The sequence below is a fragment of the Rhipicephalus microplus genome, chromosome 5 (genome assembly GCF_043290135.1).
Source record: "Rhipicephalus microplus isolate Deutch F79 chromosome 5, USDA_Rmic, whole genome shotgun sequence".
Lineage (NCBI taxonomy): Eukaryota > Metazoa > Arthropoda > Arachnida > Ixodida > Ixodidae > Rhipicephalus > Rhipicephalus microplus.
The window spans coordinates 153,078,409-153,091,289 of record NC_134704.1 but is presented as its reverse complement, the minus strand read 5'-3'; the positions used below and the strand labels follow the sequence as shown (position 1 = coordinate 153,091,289).

General features: G+C 42.3%; 1 long non-coding RNA gene across 1 annotated transcript; it reads left to right on the top strand.

Annotated features, from left to right (window-relative positions):
* Positions 1-703: 703 nt before the first annotated feature.
* LOC142817980 (uncharacterized) lies at positions 704-10,906 on the top strand. Its single transcript, XR_012895453.1, has 2 exons — positions 704-901; positions 10,067-10,906. It is a non-coding gene; the product is annotated as an uncharacterized LOC142817980 (long non-coding RNA).
* The last annotated feature ends 1,975 nt before the right edge of the window (positions 10,907-12,881 follow it).

The window sequence follows — 12,881 nt, the reverse complement described above, 5'->3', positions numbered from 1 at the left end:
ACAGGGACACAGACGGATGATGAAGAAGATTATGACAATGCATACATGAGAAGCGCATATTGAACGCCCAATCAATATATATATATATATATATATATATATATATATATCTGCTGACGAGTGAGGTAGGTTGCCCCCCCCTCACGAAAAAGTTGATACGCCACTGAGCTACGGTCCGTTCTTCGATATGTCCGGCCGCCTCGTCATACTATTGACACCACCTGCCCGTTTCTTTTAGAGACGAAGCTCCTTACGGCGTGGCTTCTGCGACCCGCCCTCACCATCATTCATTCCGTGGATATGATGTGATGTTTTTGTTTTGGCTTTCCCGGTTACATTGATCCCACCTGTCTACCTTCTCACCATGATTCCTGTATATGCGAGATCGTCTGCAGTGCCCAAGAAGCCCGAAGTTTTCCTTACGTGCGCACTCTAGCTTCTTGAAGGTCGCTCGAAGGCGCGTTTTGACCATCGACGCCTACACCTGACATATAATCGCAAAAACTTAGTGTTGCTGTATATGCCAAATAAAGGAAAAAGAAAATGCCAGGCCTTCGCGGAAGGCGCAGCACGGTAACAGCGAAAGGTAGAAGAGCGGCCTTTCAGAGCCTTTCAAAACACTCATTTGGTAACCACTGCAAGCACACTTTCTTGATACTCACTAGGGCATCAATAATAAAGTTTTCGATAGTATGCCGCATTCGCTATGCTATATTTGTCATTTTTTCTGAAAAGCGTGGTATCCGCACAACGAAAGATTGCGCTGTTGACGTCACCGGCTGCCACAGCGACGCTACTCGGACACGGCCAACGAATTTTCTACGAGGGGTGTGAACCATCATTTGGCAGCAGCGGCACGACCAACGAGCACACGCCTAAGATTTCGCTCCATATTTTACAGGTTGGTGAATATCTTTTTATGGCATTGTTCTGCTCTCCGCTGCTGCTGCCAAGCGTTTGTGTGTAGTTGTAGAGTGAAACTGCAGTGACATGTCACAATTACGTTGTTGTTCATGTCGTCTTGAACCAGAAGACGGACGCCCGCTTCTAGCTTGTTCAGAATGTAAATTCGCATTCCACTTAGGTGCATGCTCAGGCGTTTCGGAAGAAGCGGGCAAAAAACGGGGGAAAAACATGGAAGGGCGATAAGTGCAAGACTGGCAGCCAGAACTCTGAAACTGATGTGGAAGGGGTGTCAACTGATAGCATAGTAGCGCAGCAACTCCACTCACTTGAACTTAAGATTGATGCACTCCTAGCTCTGCCAAGCAAGCTCCAATCAATAGAAACAGCTGTGAAGCTTCTGTCGAACAAGTTTGATGAATTCAGTGAACGACTGCACGCCCAAGAAACAGCTACAAAAGACTTGTCGAAAAGAGTCGATAAGCTAGAGAAAAGGAAGGTAGATAAAGATGTGGCTTTGATGACACAAGAATTAGACAAGCTAGAATATCGTAGCCGACGTATGAACCTAGAAATAAATGGCTATAAGGAAACTGAGGGTGAGGATCTTGTGGCAAAAGTGAATGAAATTGCGAAACAAATATCACTTCCTTCCCTGATCCGCAGTGATCTTGAAACCATCCACCGGCTACCCGCTAAGCCAGGCAAGACTCGTGGCATTATTGTGCGCTTCATGAATCAGGAAACAAGGACAACTGGCTCTCAAAGCGGCGACAGCTCAAAAGCGAAAACTGTAACACATACATTTGTGAGAACATGACTCGACAGGCGCGAGAACTGCTCACTATGACCAAAGAATGGGCTAGGAAAACGGGTTTTGCATTCGTGTGGCATGCCAACGGTTAGGTGCTAGTGAGGCGAGCAATTGGCGAAAGAGCACTGGTCATTCGGGAAAGAGAGGACATGATACATTTATCATGAAGAGTGGTAACAGTTGTGTACTTATCGGGTGATTCAGTCCCAAGATGTCGTACTCACCATCCGAATTTCTACGCGATCTTCCAACCTTAAGAAGCGGCACTGTGCTCTCAGTTTTCCATTCAAATTCCAGAAGTTTAAGAAAAAAATTTGATGAGATGAGCATGTTGTTGTCGGAAACGAATTATCCATTTGATATAATTTGCTTTACTGAGACATTGCTGTCATCAGATGATGATTCTATTTTGATTGACGGTTATGAGTGCCTTTCTGCGTACCGAATACGAAAGCGTGGTGGTGGTGTCTGTGTGTATGTCCGTGCAAACCTCCCATATAGAATTGTTGTCGAGTTTAAGGTCGTAGGTGATGGCTATGAGTGTATAATGTTAGAATGTTTCAATGTGTTATTTTCTGTGATTTATCGCCCTCCTACTGGTTAAATAGAAAGATTTTTGAATTTCATTGAAAAATTACTGGAGAGATCTCTAGATTTTCGCTTGCAGACTGTCTTGGTAGGCGACTTTAACATCAATTTGTCACTAGATAACCCCAGCTACGAACGCCTAAATGAACTAATCGAAGCATATGGTTGTATGAATGTAATCAGCACCCCAACAAGAAAAACCGCCACACCGAAAACAACGTTAGACCTATGTATTACAAGTTTCGATACCACTGATGTCAAAGCAGGCGCAATTACTACCGACATTAGCGACCATTTTCCAACATACTGCTTCCTACCAGGCAATCGTGTAATCAAAAGTAAGGATGAAATGCTCTTTAGGAGTTATTCTAGCCGCAACATTAAACTTTTTGAGAACCTTATCTCTGGAATTGACTGGAGCACGGTTATAGAAGAAAGAGATGCTAATAATTCATACAACATATTTTTAAAACATTTGACATCTTTATATAACGCTTGCTTCCCTCTTAAGCCCTGCAAAAAACACAGAAAATTCAGAAAACCATGAGTGTCAGTGGAACTATACAACAGAATTAAAGTCAAAAACAACCTTTTTCAAGCTTTCCTATCTTCCAGAGACAAAAACGGTTTACGTAATTTCAAAAAATTTTGTAATACACTGAACAAAGATTTGAAGATAGCCAAGACAGAATACTACATTAGTAAATTTGCCACTCATTCAGGAGACGTGCGCCTGCTGCGGGACACAATAAATCAGCTCATTAACAAAAAAGGAGATATCCAGACGAATAAAACTTGAAAAACTGGGCATGAGTAAATTAGAAATCGCTGACACCTTTAACAAATATTTTTAACAGTTGGTGAGTTTACAACAGACAGCACAGAAACGTGTTGCGAGAACTATATAGCGTCAAATTATCCGTCTAGTGCATTCCTGTTTCGTACTGATCAACAAGAAGTGGTAAAGCTAATCACGTCATTAAAGGATAACTGTGCTTGTGGCCCAGATGACATTAAGCCAAAGCCTCTAAAGGCTATAAGTCACATTATCGCTACACCACTAACGCACATTTATAACTTGATGCTATCTTCAGGTGTTTTTCCCGATCAAATGAAACTTGCGAAAGTAACTGCCATGCATAAAGGTGGGTAATTTGATGGGCTTAACAATTACAGACCTATATCTGTACTCTCTGTGCTCGCGAAAATGGCTGAACGAGTTATATATTAGAGGATTACGGGCTTTGTAAACGCAAACAATATAATAGCAAAAGACCAGTATAGATTTTGCAAAAACCAGTCTGCTGAGTCGGCTATACTCAGCATCAAAGAATACATTCTAGACAACACTGAAAAGAAAATCTATACACTAGGAATATTTCTGGATTTTAGAAAGGCATTCGACAGTATACAACACGACCTACTTTTACGAAAACTACCGTATTATGGCAATCGGGTTACCACAGCTCAATTATTACCAAGTTATCTCTCGCCTACAAAACAATATACTGTTTTAAATAATACACACTCTCAAGTCGAACACATAAAGTATGGTGTCCCCCAGGGATCGATTCTTGGACGTATCCTATTCCTGCTGTTCATTAATGATATCATAAATATTGAGGAACACAAGAAAATAATATTGCACGCAGATGACACAAATGTATTTTTTGCAGGTTCAAACGTATGTGAACTATATAAGAAGCTAACGTTTTGATAGAAAAACTAAATTTACTGTTAAACGCAAATAAACTTCAATTGAATATCCCTAAAACAGAGTACATGTTTTTCAAGCCTAAAGGAGTAGCACATATACAATGCACTCCAATTTATTTCCAGAGCACCGAGATTCAGCGCACAACAACAATAAAACTTCTAGGAGTTCTATTCCAAGAACAAATTTCTTGGTCTCCTCACATTGACGCGATAAACAAAGATCTTTTCAGGAGAATCGGCGTTTTAAATAAATTGAGATACTACGTCCCAACAAATGTCAAGCTGCAAATTTACTACGCACTAGTACATTCACGACTAACATACTGCTCCTTAATGTGGATAACAACGACCACTACAAACCCTAATTATCTGTCTATATTTCAAAAGCTTACTATACGTGCTATATCTAACACTCCCCTTTACGAAAGTGCTCAACCATATTTTAAAATGTACAAAGTATTGCCTATAAAACTGGTATACAGACATAAGCTATGTCTAGAGATAATACACCAGTATAAACTAATTACATCACTATTCTTGGACACATATTATGTGAGACAAACACCATACGAGCTGAGAAAGAGCCTAATGTACAAATGTAGATCACGCACGAACTACGGTGACCATTGATTAGCGTCACCAATTCCAAACATTCTAAACAAACACCCAACTATATTACATTTACTGGAAGACGAAATTTCAACTAAATCATTTTAAAAAATAACGCAGGAGTTTCTAGTGGATGAAAGCGATGCTTTTCTTGATTTTTGAAATTTGTAGTTAATGATGTTTTCGTATTCGTTGCACCATGTTCATTATTGTCCCTTTGCCTGTTGTTTATCATACTCTAATTTGTCTTGTAGAGCAACTCAATTTCCTAGTCAAGATGTCTCTTGTTAATTTATTTGATAGAAAACATGCATTTGTTTGTATTTGCGACCACTCGAATAAGGGCTGTTTATATTTCTATTCTTTTATTCACACTTCTGGCAGTTCCTGTTCGACTATGGTACCCGTGTAAGATAACACGTGATGTTGTAATTTTCTGCGTACTGTGCTTGCGGTATGTTTCTGCTTAGCTGCCAGGGTGGCACGACCATGTCAGGCATTTACTTAGCCTTTAGTCGTGTCCCTTAAGGCAATCTTGTTCAATTTTGTCTTGAATAAAGCAAACCAAACTTGCAAAGAATTTCGTGCCAATTGTTCGTGCAGTTGCTGACGACGATGAGGAATATTGGCTGAATTGGGTATGCGCCACTTTTAATAGAGAAACAAGAACAAGTTTTTGTAATTGGTTGGAGCATTGGACGGCCCACTCATTACGCTATTCACAATGTGCGATGTTTGGTTGTTCTTTCGTTGTTTTCAAACGCTTTATAAGTCGTATTACCGTGATTTCTTTCCCGACATCAAGGCTGCCTAATGCAAGTTTGCCAACAAGTCCCCAGCACCAGCGTAGCTCAGTTGTAGAATACTGGGCTGGCATGCAGTGGACCGGAGTTCGAGCCCCCCTGTGTCTGTGGTGCTAAGTCTTTCTAACTTCACGTGATGTGGTTACGGACACCGGCGGTGGCAGCGGTGCAAAACTGCGCGTGACCCGAGTTGTGATCTCATAACAGCCTTCGCTGTAAAAGGCGGAATGTGCGAAAATGTACTGGCGCGCTATGTGGGACTTCGCGCTGTTATAGACCGTATAAAAGATTTACCTTACCGCGTAGAGTGTCTTCATTGAAATGACCGACGATCTGCAAAGACTTAATTTACTCATGTAGCGCAATTGAAGCCCTTTATTTCTCCAGAGACTCTTTAACTCGCCCTGTTGCCTACGTCTGCGCCGAGGTAAGTGTTACTGTATATGTGACTTCGGTATGGGCGTCTGTGTAGCGGGAAACAGGGAGATAAGAGTAGAAGTAGGCATTTCGCTAGCGAGAATAGATCATTTGTTTTTTTCTTGACTTGCAGGTTGTTGAACATCATACGAAAAACCCTTTTAAAAGTACCTTTATGTGGTATCACTATAGACTTATCTGTGCCTGTCATTTTGTCTTTGGGAGCTTCCATTTCTGGGTTCTCCAGTGCGACAGTGTGCGTGGCCGTATGGGACTATGATAAGGAAACTAAAAGGTTGTCTAACTAATCTGCGTTGTTAACGTAACGTGTATACAACGTTTTATACGTATAAAAATAGGAGTATTGCTGAAATTTAGAATAAATGTTTTATTCATTTGAATAGTTTGATGCATTAGATCAAGCATTACGGTTTCTTGAGTTATCGGTAATCTTTCCATTTAATAATCTCTATTATTCTAAAACTGCATATTATTTTATAAATTCACTCGATTCTTGGCCGATCCCCCACAGTGCACGTACGCGCCACAGACTATAGGTGAAAAAAAGCTAGAACAAGAAAGGCCTCCGGTGCGCGACACCTTCGAGTCTACTGGTACGTCGCAGCTGAATAAACCCTTTCGTGAACGTAACAATATGAAAAGGTAACCTATCTCATGTCATTAATTAGTAATAATAATGGGCATATACATGGGCACAAATGCACTCGACTTCCTCCTGCCCTCTCTATAACGGCCTTCGCAATGCACGAGAACGGAAGAACTTGGTCCTGACAAGTTACTCTGTGGCTCGCCGCATTAGGGCGGCACCGCCAGACCCTATACACGGGGGCCCGGACCCTGCCCGTGAGGTCCGATTGCATTCTATTGCACACTTTTCAATAGCTCTTGCTCTGATTGCTAACAGTAATTGCGTTCGGAACAACTACCATACCTGTGAACTGTTTTCTATGATCTGAGCGTCGCTTACAGGATTCAGAAAAAGCCAATTTTTCCTTCTGAGCGGTTGTCCGAGCGTGAAAAGCATACGCAGCCAGTTACGGGAACGTAAGCTTTCTGACAGCATGGACAGCTTTACTGAAAAGTTTGCTCGGAAACTTTGGAAATCGTTAAAGATTGAAACTGTGAAGTTGGCAAAAACTACTAGAAAGCATGCTTATACGTACCTTTCGAACTTAGAAGATGGGAATGTGCTCTTTTTCCGTGCAGATATTCTTCCCGCGAGTTAGTGCATTGTGATGTCAACTTAAAAAAAACAGTTAAGGCGACGTGAGTCTTTGTAGTGTCAGTGATATCAGCTCAACATTAATGCTGATTAAGATCATAAAACAATGCTTTGCGTCCATGCTATGGCGTACACGGGGAGTGACAAGAAGTCCACCTGACTAAAACGACCACACAATTTTGTAACCGAAAAAATAATATCGCCTGCTATATTACAAATGTTGAAGGAGCTTCGATCGTATCGAGAAAGAGCGAGTACCAAACATACCACCTTTTGCTGTTCATTCCGAAACAGTGGACATGGCGAGATTTATCAAAGAAAAAAGACTAAGTATGTTGACCCTCTTCAAGTAGTCCTTGAAAGCGTGAAGACAACGTTTGATGGTAACGATGTGTTTTATGGCAGGGCTGTAACAGTTGTACTTGTTAATACTGATAGAGGCAAGGCCAGCCGTATCAATATGTTTTATGTGAGAGAAACTCAAGCCGGAGACCTTGGTACAGCTGTACCTCAGGACATAACACAACTAGACTAGTTGAAGGAACATTCTTGTACCCAACCTCTTTATCCCTAATCTTTCGCATAGTGTATGTCTAGAGTTCCTCATGAATTCAATAGTGTGGCTGCAGTGATGCATGAGGAACGATGATGATGCGAATAACGAAAAAGGTCCAGCTTTGTACACTGCTGTTCGCATTTGTTCTCGTCTTGCAATTTTTCTGCATGCAGAGAGCAAAAACGCAGTGCACTATTCAAATAGCATATTGTTGGTGCTTTTGAATGCCCCCATCTCGAAACGAGAACTCGCAAAGTTTCCGAGGTTGTTTTTATGCGTTTAATATTTGTCTATCATTAGCGTCATCGAATATTTTGGCAATAGTCACAGACGTCGCACAGCTGGTGTGTTTGCTGACTAGTTATGCGAATAGTACTGCTAAGTTATTCCAAGATGGTAATAGAAAAAAAATCAGGAACCAGTCGCTTACGTGTATAGGTAAACTAGAACGTATTTTAGCTGTTTTACGGCACCAAAATAATGCTGTCAAATAAGTAAGAAATAAAAAGTTGGTACCTGTAAGATACAAAATTTTGCTGTAGCCCGCAGAATTCATACTTCTCACAAGCAGAGCTGCGTTTGGTGAAGCAACCATTTTCCAGAAGTAACAAAGAATGTTCCATAAGAAGCGAGCTGCCTAAACCTTACTTTTCCATTTTCAGGATTGTCTGCTACTCAAAGCTTTAGGCAGAGGCCGCAAGCCGTTATATAAACATCAGATCAGACTACAAATTAAACTGCTGGTATTGAAAATAAATGTTAGGCTTAAGTATTCCAGATATTTTGTGTCCAGTATTCGGCGTTTGCACATTTTGCTCGTGTGCGAACTGCCGGAGCATGTCTGTTAACACATGCCGGAGAGGAGAAAGTGTGCTAGCAGCAGCACTGAGTAACAACGTGATACAATAGTATACCGATAGTAGTTGAGAGATACGTTTGATTATTTGTATTGTTATATCGAGTTACTTCTCAACAATGTATTTGTATCTCACTAGTGACATGCTTTTACGCTGTATAACCCGTATGGTGGTACTATCCAGGACACGGGTATCTCGTTTCTTATTTCTTTTTCGGAAATGAGCTGAGACGTGTGTACACTGATATAAAAAAAAAACTTCTGCGGTGCGCTTGGCATTCCACGGCGAGATATGCACCCCCATTTCTACAATTCTGCTGATGGCTACCCTGCCTCCTACATTCTTGAAAGTGAGCTAGTCGCTTTGCTACCCGCATCCCACTGTGCACGTTCAAGCAGAACTGGAATGTGTTTGAATTATTACCTGCTTGAGCTTGCCAACAATGTTATACTGCCTTATGGAATTCCAGCAGTATTTTTTCGTTGCGAGGAGCATTGTATACTGCGCAATGGGTGCCAACCAATAGCATTCTTTTTAAAATGTGTTTCCTCATGCCAATTGAACGAGAAGTGCTCTTTTTCTTTCGTTTTTTTCTATTCTGCGGCATCCCTTAAAAAACTGTAAACAAAACTGTAAGCAAAACTGTAAACCAACTAGGCTGAACCGCTAGTCTATCTGAAGAAGAAGGTCATTGAAGTAAGTGCTGCTATTACAGCGGCAGCAGTTAATTCAGGAGCCTTACTTTCTTTATTTTTTTGGTCAGAAACACATGCTGACCGCTGTGAATAAAGGCATACCTTTTCTCAATTGATTCGTTTATGGTTCCAGCGCTTCGCTTGAATTATGCTACTTCTAGCATATCCAATACTGTTTCCGCCAAGAAACGCTACCTCGGTGTACAATGCGTGTGACTTTTGTTCTCATATAGCATAGTTTTTATTGAAACTGCTATCAGTAAATACATCGGTATTAACAAATATGGGCAGTGTACGCCTCCATTGTAATTGCTTAAGGGCTCTCAGAGTACGCTATTAAAGTAATGAATACATTTTTTTCTAGGTTTCAATGCGCGGCACATTGTGAATATTATGGTGCACATAAAAATGCCCCGCCGTGGTGGCCTAGTGGCTAAGGTACTCTATGCTGCTGACCCACAGGTCAGGAGATGGAACCCCGGCTGCGGTGGGTGCATTTTAGATGGAGGTGAAAATGCGGTATAGGCCCATGTGCTGAGATTTAGGTGCACTTTAAAGAACCCAGGTGGCCGATATTTTCGGAGCCCTCCGCTATGGCGTCTCAAACTATCAAATGGTGGTTTTGGGAGGTGAAACCCCACATATCAATCATCAATACCCATGAAAAATGTCTGTACGGGGTAGGACTGTCCCCGACATAGAGAAAAATATTTCAGTACTTGTATTGCTATATCTGTATTCCGGCCTACTTTTTTTGCCTTTTTGCAAGATTATCTCTGAAGTGTCCCGTTACGTCGATTAAAAATGTATTTCAGTATGTTCATTTTAGGCTTCCATACCTCATATTTCGATATCTGTATTCCAGAATACTTCTTCGGGTATGCGATGGCATCATTGGGATCAGACGCATGCGGGTGGGCTGTCCCGTGACTCTCGCTGACCCCGAAGAACAATGGCTTTACTGGCAGACGATGGTGCGAAGCGCGTCTTATCAAGACCAACTATGGACAGTCCAGAAGGTCCACGATGACGCCACAAGGCTCGGCCTGACGGTACCGACATGAACGCGGCCCGCTTCGGTCTGAAAAGACCGGGCTTCAGGACACTAATAGAGGTTTGCGAATGAATGAATGAATCTCTGCCCAGCCCTGGCTAGCAGCACCTCTGCAGAACTGCAGCGGCAGGCAGCAGTGCTTGTCCTTACGAAGGTCATAAGGAGAAACGGCAGAAAAGTGGCGTCTGGCAGTGAGAACGGCTCTCCCCTGTTTGCGGCATTGCTTAGCGCATTTTTGCAACAAAGTATCACCAATGGCAAGGGCTACCATGGTGCAAACTACAGTTTTCATTTTATTGCGGAAGGTGTATTCTAGGTGTATTCTTAGAGCCTATTTCCTCCGGAAGTGCAACGGTGGAGTGCAATTTTATTGTTTATTAGTCAATGATCCCAATTCACCGTCATGATCCACTAAAAATTGACAGATGAACCTATCAAGGTATTCAACATTTATTTGCAGTATTTAATGCTAAGTGAACCCGTGAAGGATGGCTCAAAGCAATTCCGTAAAAAGGTGGCCTAATACAGCGAAACCTGTCGTGAAATCTCAACATGGGTCACGCGCAGCACCATAGTTTTCCGTCGCCGCCGACACTGCTGGTGTCTGTAATTACTAATCCAGAAAATAAAAAAATAAAAGGACACCAAATAGTTGTGGTAACATGGCGACATTCCAACCTGGGTCCACCGCGTGCCAGCCCAGTATTTTACCGCAGAGTCTGACTGATTTTTTGTCTTCATTGGATGAAATGATCACCAGTAATTGTGAACTACGCAAAACATACTTCTTCAGAAGTCAGGCAAATACACGCAAGCATCGAAAAAGGTAAGCCACTCCGGGACAGGGTCAAAAGTCTTGACGACACTGCGCACTTGAGCAGCTGGTTCTTGGAAGACGAATCTCGTTGACCATGGTAGCTCGGGATGTCTGTATATCATGCGACTTTTTCATAAGCAATGAAGTCGCAACAACATAAACAAGTCATATGAAGTATTATCAGTCAGGCTCTTTCAGAGACAAAGCTCCTTAAAGCGGCACCCTTTTGTCCCTCGTAGTAGTGCGTAACATGTCTGACGCTTTCACCTGCAAGGTGAGGCCGGTGTGAGATTTCTCCTGTGCGTTGTTGAACAGTAAAAATTCGTAGAGTGCGCGTTAACTAAAAGTTGAATTCTCCTGTCTCTCAGTCCCCATTAGCAGCCATTGGCATGTACATCGAGCACTATCTGACAAGAAAGGGTTGCTATGTTACACTCGCTGGGCATAGCCTCCTTGGTTTTAGAAAGGTTTAGCGAGCGTTGGGTCGCAATGCCATGAATACAGTGAACTAGTATATACCATGAACTCGAGATGGTTAAAAGTGGGAAGTAGACCCGAAGCGCAAGCTATAAGGAAGTGTGCGTGTACCACCTCTAGTTTAGTCCTTTGAATGTCCGATGGGTAGCGGTGCTTCTAATTGGAGTGTTGACTAGATGGACGAACGGACACACAGACAGATGCATGGATGGACGCATGGATGGCTGCACGGACGGATAGACGCATGGACGGACGCAGAGTCGGGCACGGGGGAACCTAATACCATGAGCTGGGATTGGAAGTCTCTTTCTGATTGTTTTTTTCAGAAAGTCCAAAAATAAAATGCGTCACGACAATGAAACAAACAACGCTCTATCGTCTCACATTGGCTGTAGGGCCTACAATCAACTGTTCATGACATATACATTCATTTTTGATTCACTCGCGTTTTCCCTGGCAGAGTGTAAGTGTGCAGATGTAAAAAAATGGTTTCGCTGAAGCAGATATTTACATTCTACGTACACGAAATATTACGTCGTCACCAGACAAACGCGAATATGGCATTCAATAAATAGGTTCAGGGAAAAGGTTATGCACAAATGCAGTGGTTAACGCCGGTTGTTGAAACTCCGTAGTAAACTTGCTTTAGACAGGCCTGATGTGGAGAGAGGACTCGCTTTAGCATGAGTAATAAAGCGTTTTAGATCAGCATATAAAGAACCAGGTGTACAAGAACACGACAAACAAGAACAAGAAGAATGGCGATTTGGGCTAGTTGGTTTGAATTCATGATAATTAGGGTCGTGCTCGCGCTGCAACCCTAATTATCATAAACAAGAACAAACTAAAAGGTGATTTTTATAATATAAGCACAGTCTTACTCTTTTCTGTTGATGGGATTGGCTGAATTTTACAGGAGAGTTACGGTTTACCAATTATTCCTTTCTCTCGAGCTTTGCCTACTTATCATAATTCATACCAAGGATTGGAGTGATTTTTTTTACGTACCTACCAGTTAATTTCCTCCTCCTCGACTAGCTTCTACACTAGCTAAGAAGGGAAGATGCTTCAGGTTCAGAATTGGTCCCCTTGATGACTCGAGTGCACGGTGGCAGCACGAAGGAAGAGCCGTAGTCCGGTGAAGAGACGCTTTATTGCAGCCTTGGGCGTTTTCCCAAGTCCAAGCCCGAACCTCCGCTCTTGAACTGTGTGAACGAAGGAGTCTCCTTTTTTTCCCATGCTCGGGTCTTCCATGTTCGCCTTCGCGGAACCGATCAGCTTCGTCAGTTGACGGGTGGGCGAGTGACTCCGTGCTCCACATCAGCCACATTA